This window comes from Lissotriton vulgaris, chromosome 8 (genome assembly GCF_964263255.1).
Source record: "Lissotriton vulgaris chromosome 8, aLisVul1.2, whole genome shotgun sequence".
NCBI lineage: Eukaryota > Metazoa > Chordata > Amphibia > Caudata > Salamandridae > Lissotriton > Lissotriton vulgaris.
This window is the reverse complement of record NC_141696.1, coordinates 1,575,216,988-1,575,232,405: the sequence shown is the minus strand read 5'-3', so window position 1 is coordinate 1,575,232,405 and position 15,418 is coordinate 1,575,216,988. Positions and strand designations below refer to the sequence as shown.

General features: G+C 47.3%; 1 protein-coding gene across 1 annotated transcript in view; it reads left to right on the top strand.

Annotated features, from left to right (window-relative positions):
- The window catches only part of RSPH1 (radial spoke head component 1), a 257,093-nt gene extending 242,139 nt beyond the window's left edge, over positions 1-14,954 (top strand). Inside the window, exon 9 of the mRNA XM_086933563.1 lies at positions 14,758-14,954. The gene's annotated coding sequence lies outside the window, so the exon portion shown is untranslated. The remainder of the gene's footprint in view (positions 1-14,757) is intronic.
- Positions 14,955-15,418: the final 464 nt, after the last annotated feature.

The window sequence follows — 15,418 nt, the reverse complement described above, 5'->3', positions numbered from 1 at the left end:
ACCGGCCTTCCGCCCTCCTCCCCTAGAGTTACCTGTCGTCTTTGGCCCTCCGGGGCCCTTGCGTTGGTTTTGGAGCAGGGGGAGGGGTACCGACCCTCCCGTGGGCCTCACTCGGCCAGCGGCGGTAACGAGGGCGGTTGTGGCACTCTGGCGCCCACAGAGGGTCAGGCGCGGCGTGTGGGGCAAAGCAGAGGGGGCTCTTGTGTTCCTTCATCCCCTCCGCGGTGAGCTCGGGCTTTCCTCGGGTCCCGGCTTCAAGAAGGGGCTCGATCTTAGCCGCCAATGGCTGCGCGGCTCTGGCGGGGGTGTGGCCGATGACGCGGCCGCGCTCCCCGTCACGTGAGGAGGAACAGCTTGCCTTCAGGCCTAACGCGGCCTGGTACACTCGATGCAGCGGCCCTCTCCTGACACACGGGGGCCGCCGAGTGGGGTACAAAGACGGCGCTGGCTCCGCTGGGGTGGCAGGACACAGCGCGAGGGCAGGCAGCAGCGTTGGCTGCCGGAAGCACCTGGGGTGTCGAGAGTGCGGCGCCGGAGCCGCGATCGTGAAGAGATCTCCTCAGGCGCCTCAGGGGGCAAAATACAGCGCTTGACGCCGAGCCAGGTGAGCGCTTGAAGGGGGCGATACGGCGCTCTTCGGAGGGGCCTAGCGCCGAGGGAATTTCACAGCACTACGGGGCAGTGTCAGTCAGCGCTCACACGGGGCAATCCAGCGCTTGGGAGGTGCTTCACAGCGCTCGTTGCAGGCAGGGCAAGGAAGGCACCCTCAGCAGTTCGTGACAGGGCAGGCAGTCTGCGATACAGCGCTGGACAGGGGAGCAGGTTATAGCGCTTTTCAAACAATTCAGCAGGGACTGCAGGCAGGATAGAAAGCAGAGAACTCAGTCAGGGGGAGGCAGGCAGGACAGGGTAGGCCCAGATGGAGTCAGGGAGTGCGGAGGGGCAGCACAGTCCAGTACCTGGTCGATCCCCCAGTAGTCTCTGGTTGTAGGGCAAGTAGTCTTCTCGGCGCTTGGTGGTTCTGCGCCCTTATGAGGTGGTTCCTTGAAGAGGGGGGGGCTTGAGTTGGAGGCTGGATGAGTTTCCTCAGGTGACTGAAGATGGTCCCTGGGTTCCCCTACCGCTGGGCCAGATCAGGGGGATAGTCTAGGATACCTCACTCAGCTTAAGAGGCAGCACCTAAATCCTGTCACTCCGAGTGGCATAAGTCCCTGACTAGGCCCTCCCGCCTAAATCTCCTGCGTGGGTTCCCCAGGTCAGTGATGCCCCAACTGACTAGAAAAAGTTCCCTCCCTTACTTATATATGCCCAGGTCAGGTGACCACTCTCTAAGGCGGCAAAAATAGGCTCCGCCTTTCTTCTGGAAGGTTCCAGGAGCTTCCCCACTCTACCTATGGACAGGGGATGGCAGGCTGGCCTTGCAACAATGTATGGGGTCCCAGCCAGCTCCTTGCAACTAGGGTGCTACACTAAAAGACCACGCTGCAGTAGCAGGGGCCAGTGACAACCATGTCTGGAGTAGAGAGCACCTTCACCCTAACATGGATTAGCCATGAAAGGTGCCCGAAGACCTAAGGGCCAACAAAAAGAAGGTGGGAAAAATTAGGCAAGGGTGAAAAAAATAGGGAAAGACCACCCTAGGGCTGACAGGTCTAACAGTGCCCTAATGAGTAAGTCCCAAAATTAAAGAAAGGCATGAACATGCCATGCACCCGTCCCAAGTAGTGATGATAATATGGAATCAAGACGAGGCAGCCTTAGTATTCATGAGATGAAGAGACAGAAAGTGTAGAGTTGTGAAAGGACGAGGCATGAGTTGGAATCTAGACGAGGCAGCCTTAGTATTCATGAGATAAAGAGACAGAAAGTGTAGAGTTGTGAAAGGACGAGGCATGAGTTGGAATCTAGACGAGGCAGCCTTAGTATTCATGAGATGAAGAGACAGAAAGTGTAGAGTTGTGAAAGGACGAGGCATGAGTTGGAATCTAGACGAGGCAGCCTTAGTATTCATGAGATAAAGAGACAGAAAGTGTAGAGTTGTGAAAGGACGAGGCATGAGTTGGAATCTAGACGAGGCAGCCTTAGTATTCATGAGATAAAGAGACAGAAAGTGTAGAGTTGTGAAAGGAAGAGGCGTGAGTTGGAATCTAGACGAGGCAGCCTTAGTATTCATGACATAAAGAGCCAGAAAGTGTAGAGTTGTGGACAGAAGAGGCATGAGTTGGAATCTAGACGAGGCAGCCTTAGTATTCATGAGATAAAGAGACAGAAAGTGTAGAGTTGTGAAAGGACGAGGCATGAGTTGGAATCTAGACGAGGCAGCCTTAGTATTCATGAGATGAAGAGACAGAAAGTGTAGAGTTGTGAAAGGACGAGGCATGAGTTGGAATCTAGACGAGGCAGCCTTAGTATTCATGAGATAAAGAGACAGAAAGTGTAGAGTTGTGAAAGGAAGAGGCGTGAGTTGGAATCTAGACGAGGCAGCCTTAGTATTCATGAGATGAAGAGACAAAGTGTAGAGTTGTGGACAGAAGAGGCATGAGTTGGAATCTAGACGAGGCAGCCTTAGAATTCATGAGATAAAGAGACATAAAGTGTAGTGTTGTGGACAGAAGAGGCGTGAGTTGGAATCAAGATGAGGCAGCCTTGGTAATCATGAGATAGAGAGCCCTGGACCTGCCTGTGGCCAATCCTCCGACCAGTCAAAATCCTTGCGGATCCAGCTCCATCACCTCAGGGCACCCGGCTTGCCTCACTCCTTCTTGCTCTGTCTCTCATCTCAGCCTCTCTCCCTCTCGTGCCACTTCTCGCACTCTTTCTATTCGCTCTTTGTGTCTGCTCTCTCACTCTTTATGACTTTTCTTTGTTTGTGCTTTTCCCACTCACCGGTAAGGCAAATTTTCGGTGCTGTTTCTCTGTCTTTTTGCCTCATTGTGCCACTGTTGTGACTTTTCTGGGCCATTTCCCTCGCTCGTTTTGCCTCTTTGTGCCTTTTCTCTGATCTTTTATCACTCTCTCTGTGACTTTTCTGTCCCATTTCTATCACTCTTTTTGCTTCTTTGTGGCATTTCTCTCACTTTTTTTATTACTCTGTGACTTTTTTGTACCGTTTCTCTTGCTCTGTTTGCCTCTTTGTGACAATTCTGTGAGTTTCCTGCGCTTTTGTTCCATTTCTGTGACTTTTCTCTGTTGTTTCCATTTGTTTCACTCTTTTCTCACTCTCTAATTTTTCTGTGCCATTTCTCTCTCTCTTCTTGCCTCTTTTTGCCATTTCAAGGACTTTTCTGTGTAGTTTCAGTGACTCATTGTGCTTCTTTGGACCATTTCTCTCTCTTGCTTTTTCTGACCTTTTTCATCTCTCCAGCTTCTCTGCACCCCCAACCACCTTTCCCCGCTCCTTATCTGCTTTTCTGATAGATACATCTGCCAATGGATTCCTCACCGTGTGAATATCCACCTTGCGTCAGGAACCTTCGGAAATTCTTTTTGTAGCTTCGCGCCGACGTGGACGACGTCATAGAGGCACGGCATCGCGCGCGACTCCGCTGACGTCCCTGACACCATAATAGGCCCACGCCAGCGTGATGACATCAGTTCCCTTTTTTCCGCGTCGTCGACGCTAACGGTTTTAGGGAATCTCTGTAGCTGTTGGTAACTTTGTTACTGTTTTCTCGTATTTCCTGCTTCTTTGTGTCTCTAGCGATGTCGACTAATAAGACCGGGTTCAAGCCTTGTAGGGAGTGCGGCAAGATGATGTCTATCACGGACCCGCACGAGGATTGTATCTGGTGCCTGAGTTCAGACCATGATGTCGACGACTGCTCTTCGTGTAGAAAAATTAACCCAAAGGCGCTTCGTGAGAGGCAGACCAAGCTTGGCGAAGTTGAGAAGTAGTAAAGAAAAGAAGGCTTCGAGATCACGTTCGAGAAGGGCGTGGTCGAAGTCGAGGTCGAGGTCGCGGTCAAGATCCCGTACGGCATCGCCTTCGAGGTCTTCATCTGATCATGCTTCGAAGTCGAAGAAGAAACATAAGTAACGAAGGCATGGGTCTCGACATCACTCCGGTAAGGATTCGGACTCAAGACCGAAGTCGCCTAAGAAGAAGCATGGGAAGGATTTTGTGTCTCCATCGCCGGAAGTCTTGGATCCAGAAGGTGAGGCTTCGCCTTTGGAATCGCGAGCTCATTCACCGACTCCGGTTCCGAATCCATCTCCGGTGCCGTCCCCGGCTCGAGAGGATGAAGAGGTCCCTTTGGATGAGGGTTCAGTACCTGTGGAAGAAGAGGCGAATCCGGAGCCTATAAAGGGTCAGTCTGAGGGTTCTCATCCTCCTTTCCCGGCCCCAGGTCAAGACCCTTTGGCATTTTTAAATGCTATGTATGGTGTCTTTTCCAGAGCATGGGACCCCTCTGGTGCACCTTCGGGTCCTATGGGTCCTCTGGCTTTTAATTTAGGAGTTCCCCACTCCTATGCTCCAGCTCCCTTTATGCCTTTCATGCCGGCTCCGACGCTGCCTTGGCAGTACTCGGCTCCGCCGAGGTCGTCGACGCTGATACCGACGTCGCCTGCTCCAAGTCGACCTCGTGAACAGCGCCCTGGGCCTTCGGAGTCATCCCGATGTCGATCCCGGCTCCGTCGGAGTCGTTCACGGTTCCGACGGAGTCGTTCACGGTTCCGACGGAGTTGTTCATGGTTCCGGTGGAGTCGTTCACGGTTCCGACGGCGTGGCTGTTGAAGGAGAGATCTAGGAGGGATGCTCAGCGCCTCTTGGAAGAACAAAGGTATAGGGAGGCTGAGGCTGAGATGGAGGAAGGTGAGCTTCAAGATGATTGTTTTGAAGATCTAGCGGAGGCTAGTGGTCTGGAGCTTTCTCCTGAATGGGAGCTGCCATTTGTATCTGATGCTCCTTCAAAGGATATTAAGCCATACCACATGATCATGAGGAAGGCTGCAGAACTTTTGAATTTAACCTTGCCTACGGTCGAATTTAAATCTAATCTTCTGACTGAGGTTCTCCATTCCCCAAGTTCTGTATTTGAGCCGTTGCTCCTTTTTAATGAGGCTTTAACTGAGCCTATTTTGGAGGTTTGGAACAAGCCTCTAACAGTTCCTGCAGTGTCTAAAAGTGTTGCAAGGAGATATAGAGTTGCACCTGGCGACCCTGAATTTTTGACGTCACATCCTTCGCCTGAAAGTCTTGTTATTCAGGCAGCCTGCTCTAAAAAGACTGTGGGCGCATTTCCTCAAGTGCCTGGGGATAAGGATGCCAAGAAACAGGACCAGACTGCTAAGAAGTCCTTTTCTTCCGCAAGTATGGCTTTAAAGTCAACTAATGCCACTTGCATTATGGGGAGATACATTCATGCCCTTATGGATTCGCTGCGTCTGTTGGCTGCTAAAATTCCTGATGACAACAGGAAGGATTTTGAGGAAGTGTTGACTGATGCACAGGCGGCTGCACGCCAGGTGATCCAGAGTGGGCTGGACACTGCTAATTCGGTTGCTCGCATCATGGGAACCGCTGTTGCCTCTAGGAGATCTGCCTGGCTGAAGCTATCGGACTTTTCGGCAGGCGTTCTGGCCGCATTAATGGATCTGCCTTTTGACGGTGTTGGACTTTTTGGAAAAAAAGCTGACGCAGCCTTAGAGAGATTTAAGGACAGTAGGGCTACTGCCAAATCTTTGGGGCTGCAGACCAAGGTTTCATCTACCAAAAGGTATAGAGGTTTTGGACGTTCTTCCTTTCACCCCTACCGGCAAGGCCAACAGCAGCAACAGCAGCAGCAGCAGCAGCAAAACCCCCTGTACAGGTCTTACAGGGGTAAGCAAAGAGCTCCTCCTCAAGGACGTCAGGCCTCCTTCTCCTCCAGCTCTTCCAACCCCCCAGCCACAGAAAAGCAGCTCTAGATCTGCCATTCAGGATCATGCGGGTCCTGTAGGGGGTCGGCTTACCTATTTTCTACGGGATTGGGAATTGGTTACATCAGATCTTTAGGTTCTCAATCTCGCAGAAAATGGGTATGCTCTTCCCTTTCAGGAATTCCCTCCAAATTACCCTCCTTGCCAAGGTTTTTGCACGGAGGAACACCTGTTACTCCTGCAGGAGGAAGTCCAGACACTGTTAAGAAAGGGTGCGATAGAGTTGGTTCCAGAGCAGGAAAGGGGTCAGGGATGCTACTCCCGGTATTTCCTGATACCCATGAAGGATGGCAGGTTTCGTCCAATCCTGGATCTCAGGATCTTGAACCTTTACCTGAAACAGGAGAAGTTCAAAGTGCTCACCCTTGCACAGGTTCTTCAGGCACTGATGGAAGAAGACAGGATGGTGTCAATAGACTTGCAGGTTGCATATTTTCACATCCCTATCCTGCAGTCGCACAGGAAGTATCTCCATTTTACGGTGGGATCGCAGCACTACCAGTTTGTGGTCCTACCGTTTGGTCTTACTACTGCGCCTCGAGTTTTCACCAAGGTGATGGCTGTGGTGGCGGCACATCTCAAAAGATCGGGGATACCGGTATTCCCGTATCTGAACGATTGGCTGATCAAAGCCGAATCCCCAGAGATAGTGCTCCATCATTTGTAAGAAACAACTCAGTTGTTGCACAGGTTGGGTTTTTCGATAAATGTACCCAAATCTCACCTGGTGCCCTCCCAGCGCAACCTGTTCATAGGTGCGGTACTGGACAACTGTATGTCGTGCATTCCCTCCACCTCAAAGGATACGCGACATACAGGAGTTGATTCCTTTATTTCACAATGGAGCAGTCGTTCCAGTTCTGAAGGTCCTTCGCCTGCTCGATCTGATGGCTTCCTGTATTCTGTTGGTCAACCATGCACGCTGGCACATGAGGGCGCTCCAGTGGTGCCTCCACAGGCAGTGGTATCGGCACAACGGAGATCTCAGGGAGTCTGCGAGGATCTCCAGAGAAACTGCAGAGGATCTGGCTTGGTGGGGAGTGGAAGGCAACCTGTCTCAAGGAAAGCCTTTTCAAGTGCCTCCATCGGTGGCCACAGTGATAATGGATGCATCCACTCTAGGGTGGGGTGCTCATCTGGGGGATCTGAAGGTCAAGGGTCTTTAGTCTCCAGAGGAAAGGTTGCTTCACATCAACCTTCTGGAATTGCGGGCGATACGTTTGGCACTCAAGGCCTTCCTCCCTTCCCTTCGCGGTCGGTCGGTTCAAGTCCTGACGGACAACATCACCGATGTGGCATGTCAACAAGCAGGGAGGAGTAGGGTCGCAGTGTCTCTTCAGAGAGGCTCTGCGTCTCTGGTCCTGGGTTCAGGACCATCAGATTTGTCTGATGGCAAATCATCTGGCCGGGGTTCTGAACGTGCGTGCAGACAGTCTCAGTCGGCAGTTCTCGGCCGACCACGAGTGGAGGCTTCATCCAGAGGTGGTTCGTTACTTCTTTCGGACGTGGGGGACTCCTCAGGTGGACCTGTTCGCCACTCGCGAGAATGCTCACTGCCTGTCATTCTGCAGCCTCCAGTATCCGATGCGGGGAGCCTTGGGGGACGCGTTTCAGTTGAGTTGGGACTCACGGCTCCTTTACGCGTTTCCCCCATACCCTTGATTCCTCGGGTTCTGAAGAAGATTCGCCAAGACCGGGCCCAAGTTATATTGATCGCCGTGGATTGGCCAAGAAGGGTGTGGTACACAGATCTTCTCCACCTCTCCTCGTGCCCGCCGCTCCGTCTCCTTTTCAGGGTAGATCCCCTCTCTCAGATGGAGGGGCAGGTTCTACACCCCCACCTCCAGACCTTACACCTTCATGCCTGGAGATTGAACGGGGCAACCTGAATTCCTTTTCTCTCCCACACGATGTGGTGGATGGCATTCTTTTGGCCAGGCGTGACTCCACTAAATCTATCTATTCGTACAGATGGTCTAAATTTGTCTCTTATACTACAGTTTGCACTTTCTTTGGCGCAGCAAGGTTTTGCTGTGGCTACAGTCAAGGGTTATCTTTCGGCATTGTCGGCATTTCTCTGTTTGCCGGATCAGCCGTCTCAATTCAAATTGCCTGTGGTTTTAAGGTTTCTTAAGGGTCTCACTAATCAATTCCCTCCTACTCCCTTTATTGTGCCTCAATGGGACTTAAATCTTGTCTTAACCTACTTGATGGGTTCTCCCTTTGAACCCTTGCACAAATGTCCCATGAGACTTTTGTCTTTTAAGACGGTCTTCCTGGTTGCAATTACCTAGGCAAGGAGGGTAAGTGAGCTTCAAGCTCTTAGTTCAAAGCCCCCATTCTTGACCATTCATGCTGAACGGATAGTTCTTAGGACCAGGGCTGCTTTTCTGCCTAAGGTGGTAACTCCCTTCCATCTAGGACAGTCTATTACCCTTCCTACCTTTTATCCTCCCCCTCACCCTTCCAAGGAGGAGGAGAGGCTACACCGTCTGGACCCTAAGAGGGAGGTGAGATTTTATCTTGATAGGACTAAAGACTATCGAGTGGATGACCAGCTCTTTGTGGGATTTGCTGGCAGCAAGAAAGGAAGAGCGGTGCACAAGCACACTCTTTCAAGATGGATTATTCTATGCATCAATATCTGCTACTCCTTGACGGGTAAGGACCCTCCAGAAGGTATAAGAGCTCACTCTACTAGAGCAAAGTCATCAACATCTGCTTTGTCTAGAGGTGTACCTGTAGAGGACATTTGTAGAGCAGCGACATGGGCCTCCCTTCACACTTTTGCGAAGCATTACTGCTTGGATTCCGAGGTGAGGAGGGACGGCCATTTTGCGCGCTCTGTCCTACAAGATTTTCTGGTATAGAAGAGTGGACCCCCTCCTCCGGGAGTGGGGACTGCTGTGGGAATCTATTTACTTAGTGAGGAATCCACTGGCAGATGTATCTATCAGAAGAACAAGTTACTTACCTTCTGTAACGCTTTTTCTGGTTGATACAGTATCTGCCTGTGGATTCCTCACTGACCCACCGCCTCTCCGTTGTCCACTCTTCTATACCTGAGTTACTGTAATGTAATATATATATATTTTATTGTCAAGGAAATGTTTTGTTTCAATTGCTTTCCTGCATTTGCTTCACACTGTGTTTGTTATCTTGACATTTATGTACTGTGTATACTGTGTATATATCTACTGTCATTGGTCCGTCCGTGTGCCTCGAAGGCACGGAAAAAAGGGTAGAACTGATGTCATCACGCCGGCGTGGGCCTATTATGGTGTCGGTGACGTCAGCGGAGTCGCGCGCGATGCCGTGCCTCTATGACGTTGTCCACGTCGGCGCGAAGCTACAAAAAGAATTTCCGAATGTTGCTGACGCAAGGGGATATTCACAAGGTGAGGAATCCACAGGCAGATACTGTATCTACCAGAAAAAGCGTTACTGAAGGTAAGTAACTTGTTCTTTCGTGCCTCTGTCCTTCACCAATTTCACACTCCTCCTCAGCCCCGCCCTCCACCCCTTTTGCTCCTTACCCTCCACCCCCTTTGCTCCTTACCCTCTCAGGACCTACCTAATGGCGGCTGCAGTGTTAAAGGCAAGCCCATCCACCCCTGGACTGCACCCAGCACCAGAAACCCTGGTCTCCCCTGACCCACCTCTACTCTGCGGCTATCCTTTGTGCCTTCAAGCCCGGAGGCCACACCCACCCCCACACAGTCAAACACCTACTAGCACACCCCCCACACACACATATGGCATGCATGCTCCTCAACTCCTGCTCACTCAGAAAACAAGTCACAGAGATCTGGGACCTGCTGGAAGACATCTTGCACATCTCCTCTTCCTCACAGAAACTTGGCTGACCACAGTTTTAGTGCCACACATCGGTACCGCCATCCCTGCCGGATATAAGATCTCCAGGTGCGACTGCCAATATAGGGCTGGAGGAGGAATCATCATCATCATCTACAAAGACACTTTCACCTGCACTGCCTCCGCCCGAGCAAACTACATGGAGCACCGCAACTTCAAATTACAAATCACTTCAAATTTCACCCTGGGTGGGACCCTAATATACCGCCCCCAGGCCGCGAGACAACTTTTCAAACAACATAGTCCTTGACGCTAATACGCTCATTCTCCTAGGAGACCTCCATTTCCATCTTGAAGACCGGAGTGATCCAAACTCAGCAGCCCTCCTTAAGAACCTCGAAAACCTGGGACTATCCCAATGTGTCACAGAGCCCACCCATGCCAAGGACCCCTTCCAAAGATCTTTCAAAAGCACGAACACCCCAAGACCCGTCACCTGGACAATCCACGCCATAGTCAGTTTTACAATCGACATCCATCAACCAACCCAGAAGAGCCTCTGCAGCTGGCTCAGCATGCCAACATTGGAACAACCTAACAAAGGCGGACTGTTCAACCACCCAAAGGCATCCTGCACGCGACATCGAGAACTTCAACAAGTGGATCACCAACTGTGCCAACACTGTGGCCCCCAGAAAACAAAGCAACACAGCAAAAGCCAGAACTTAAGTCAACTGCTAAATTAAAGACTTCAAAATGACCAAGTGACACTGCGAACTGGAATGGAAATGGAGAAACAGCAAAGGGGAAGTGGAAAAAGATAGCTTCAAACTTGCCCTGATGAGGTACCACCAGCTCATCTGAGAAGCCAAGAGGAGGGTCCTAGTAAAACGAACAAATGCCAACTGCAACAGCCCCAAAGAAAAATTTGCAATCGTCAAAAACCTCACCACACCTGCAGCGGTCTCTGGAAGATCTGTTCAATGACCTCTCAAACTTCTTTTTAAGCAAAATCGCAACAATATACAACAAGTTCAGCCCACAACCAGACCCCCTGGCTCTCTCAAGAAGCCTCCCAGTGATGAAGGAAGTCAACACAATCACCACATTGGACACCATTAGCACAGTGGAAGCCACAACAATCATGCAGAATATTCACTGCGAGGCCCCGGCAGACCCCTTCCCTCATCACACCTTTGGCAAAGGAGCACTCACCCGTGTCCTCAACTCTTCTATCACTACAGCCACCTTCCCAGAACCATGGAAACACATCTTAATAAACTCTCAAGTTCACAACATGCATGATAGAAGTGGCCACCTGGATGAAATCCAAATGCCTCAAATTGCACTCGGAGAAGTCTGAGGTAGTTGTCTTCTGGAAGAACGCCTCACCATGGAACTCCACCTGGTGGCCCACAGAACTTGGCCCATGCCTTGCTCACAAGTAAGAAACCTCAGAATCGTCATATTGAACATGAGTGCCCAAGTCAATGAAGTGGTCCCGGCCTGCTTCAACACACGAAGGATGCTGAAAAAAATCTTCAAGTGCCTACCAGACAACACAAGGAAAATGCTCACCCAAGTCCTCACCACCAGCAGACTAGACTATGAAACACGCTATATGCAGGAATGGGAAACCAGCTCACAAGTGACTGAAGACCGCTCAAAATGCAGTGGTCAGACTAGTCATCAACATACACATGCGCACACACTTTAAACTCCTCACCCGCATCTACAAAGCTCCAGTTACCTGACCGGTACATTCACATCTCTCACCAGAACATACCCTACACGTGCACTAAAGCAGAGCAGTGACCGCGCCTTCTCGTTCCTGTCCCTTTCAGACAGGAACGACCCCCCACAGCACCGTAGAGGCTCATGTTCTCTCTTCTTGACTTTCATAAGAAGCTCAAGGTGGGGGGTTTCAAGTAAGCCCCCTGGGCGTGCTTCACACACCTGCTAGAGCGAGCCTGGATTCCCTCACCGGTGATTAGCGCGTGATAAAAACACGGATAACATTTCAACAGGTAGTGCAGGGCTGTGGAAGGAAGAGGCATGAGTTGGAATCGAGAATAGGAGTCCTTGGTATTTTGCAATCATGGCATTCAGAGGTGCCAGCGACGGGCTCTTAAGGTAAACTTTGGGCCCTTGCACGTATTCATTTATTTATTTTACAAATGAAGCCCCTTCAGCAGTATAGATTTTGAGTGGGCTTTGGGTTAACCATGGGTCTGAAGATCTACTTAACTTCTAACGAGTACATATGGATGGGAAACAACTAGTCATTACAACGCACTACCTTTACAATGAAGTCATTGCAACGCAACATCCTTTACATCACATGCCATTACAATGCAGCCATACAATACATGTCACTACAACGCATACCATTACAACACATGCCACTACAATGCATGCCATTACAAAGCATTATAAGGTAAGTAATGGGAAACAGTACCCCTACACTAGCCAGTGCTTTCCCTACTGTTGCACTCTCTGGAGTGGGAATAGTAATTCTTACCCCTACGCTATCCAACACTTCCACTACTGTTGCTCTAAACGTATTATGCATTGTAATTGTATGCTTTGTAACGGAATGTGTTGTAAGTGTAGTTTCTACAAATGCATTGTGATGGCATGCGTTGTAAAATCATGCGTTGTAATGGATGTTATGATGTAAAAACCGTGTTGTAAAGGCATGCGTTGTAAAAGTTTGCGTTGTAACTTGTCCTATTCCATATGGACGGATCTATGACAGAATATCGACTACAAAAATATCGACCTACAAGAATATCGAGTCAACAATATCGAGGGCAAAAATATCGACATCCTATCTACAACATGGTAAGTACAAAAATATCGAAAAAATAATATCGTTGTAAAAAATATCGATGTTAAAAATATCGATTTTTTTTTAAATATATATAAATGTAAAAGTAAGTATATAACACTAATAAATAAAATAAACATATTTAAAAGTATCTAATAATGTTTAAAATTAATAAATAAAAATATATACAGTAAAGATATAATATATATGTACTAAACAATAAGTATTAATAATTAATTTACTAAAAATACCCCTTTACCCAAAAACTGAAAACTGACCCTGAACACTAAAAATACCCCTTTACCCATGAACTGAAAACTGACCCTGAACACTAAAAATACCCCTTTACCCAAGAACTGAAAACTGACCCTGAACCCTAAAAATACCCCTTTACCCAAAAACTGAAAACTGACCCTGAACACTAAAAATACCCCTTTACCCATGAACTGAAAACTGACCCTGAACACTAAAAATACCCCTTTACCCAAGAACTGAAAACTGACCCTGAACCCTAAAAATACCCCTTTACCCATGAACTGAAAACTGACCCTGAACCATAAAAATACCCCTTTCCCCATGAACTGAAAACTGACCCTGAACCCTAAAAATACCCCTTTACCCATAAACTGAAAAGTGACCCTGAACCCTAAAAATACCCCTTTACCCATGAACTGAAAACTGACCCTGAACCCTAAAAATACCCCTTTGCCCATGAACTGAAAACTGACCCTGAACACTAAAAATACCCCTTTACCCATGAACTGAAAACTGACCCTGAACCCTAAAAATACCCCTTTACCCATGAACTGAAAACTGACCCTGAACCCTAAAAATACCCCTTTACCCATGAACTGAAAACTGACCCTGAACACTAAAAATACCCCTTTACCCATGAACTGAAAACTGACCCTGAACACTAAAAATACCCCTTTACCCATGAACTGAAAACTGACCCTGAACACTAAAAATACCCCTTTACCCATGAACTGAAAACTGACCCTGAACCCTAAAAATACCCCTTTACCCAAAAACTGAAAACTGACCCTGAACCCTAAAAACACCCCTTTACCCAAAAACTGAAAACTGCCCCTAAACACTCAAAATACCCCTTTACCCAAAAACCCAAAAATGACCCTGAACCCTAAAAATACTCCTTAACCCAAAGTTAAATAATATTTTTTAATTAGCAATTAATAATTAATTAACAATAACAATAAACTAAATATATTAGCACATAAGCTGTAATTAATATAATTTAATAATTATTATCATTTTTCCCCAATTAATTAATTAACAGTAACTAAAAATTATATATAAATAAATAACTCTAATAATGTAATTAACTAACTAATATTATTTAATTACCAATTAATTACTAATTTAAAATATGTACCAAATTATATTAATTAATTAACTAATTAATATTAATTATTTGCCAATTAATTAGTTATAAATATTTAAAAACATATATTAATTAATTAATTAATATTAAATTACTCCCCACCCTATTCCCCTATAAACCCACATCCCACTACAGAAAATATATATCAATTAATCAATTAATTATTTCCCAATTAATCAATATTAATTAGCAAATAATTATAATTAATTAATTAATCCTACTAATTATTAATCAACTTACCATAATTAAATTACTTCCCACCCTATTCCCCTATAAACCCACAACCCGCTCCGGTACTAAAACATCAAATTTACTTATAAATTTCTATATTATTATAGAAAATGTATACACATATAATAGTAATTATTTTAAATACTTAAATTAAACATATAACACATACATAATAAAAAACTATAAAATAATACAAATATCGATATTAGTGTCATCGAAATTATTAACATCGATATATATGCTATCGATATTACTAACTTCGATATTACTTACATCGATATTAAGTATTTCGATATTACTTACCTTGGGTCGATATTCTGTCCTACGATATTCTTGCCTTCGATATTATGCTCCTTCGATATTACAGACTCGATATTATGGTAAGTCGATATTTACAACTCAATATTTTGACTGTCTACCCCATATGGACATACTACTGCAGTCATGTATATATCTGCCTTTATGTTACCCTAGTACATGAGCCCTTTTCTGAAAGTTTTCTGCTCCTGGCACCCCAAGTTTCACCTTGTTTATACCTACTTTTATTGTCTCTTTACAGCATTGGTTATTTGAGAAGCGAAGACGTCAAGCAAACAAGGCAAGCCGGAGAAGTCCTCGAACCAGTGGGTCCAAGCCAGAGAAGGGGTGCTGGCACCGAGACCCTGGCACAGCCGTGCTTCCTGCTGCCGCCATGCTGGCCCGCGGCACAGCGCACACTTCTCTAAATAAAGCGGCTTTGTATGATACACAACAGGCATTTTCCAGTGCGTCCTTGTGTGTTTTAGTGAAGGAAAGAACGCTCTGTGCGTGCTTCCTAGACCCCAGTTGTGTATAAGTAACATATAATATAAACAGATGTGTGTTCCTAACTAGGGAGACGCTTCTGCACTGATGGAGCTGGGGATTCGTCACCTCTGTAGTCATGAGAGAGTGCTCTCAGCAGACAGCTGTCAGTTCCTTTTTAAAGGCCATATGTGTGGGACTGTCTCGGTTTCTTGTCACCTCTCTAGTTGTGGGAGAGTGACCTCAGCAGACAGATGTCAGTTCCTTTTTAGGTTTAAAGTATTTTATTTATCATCATGACACACCAAGACAAATACACATTATCATAAAGGTTCCAGAAACACCCGAGGATTCAACAAGCACATAAGCCAACCATTACGGGTTGCGATGGTGATCCAACCAAGCAGGTAAAAGAGTGCATAGGTCCGGTGCGACAC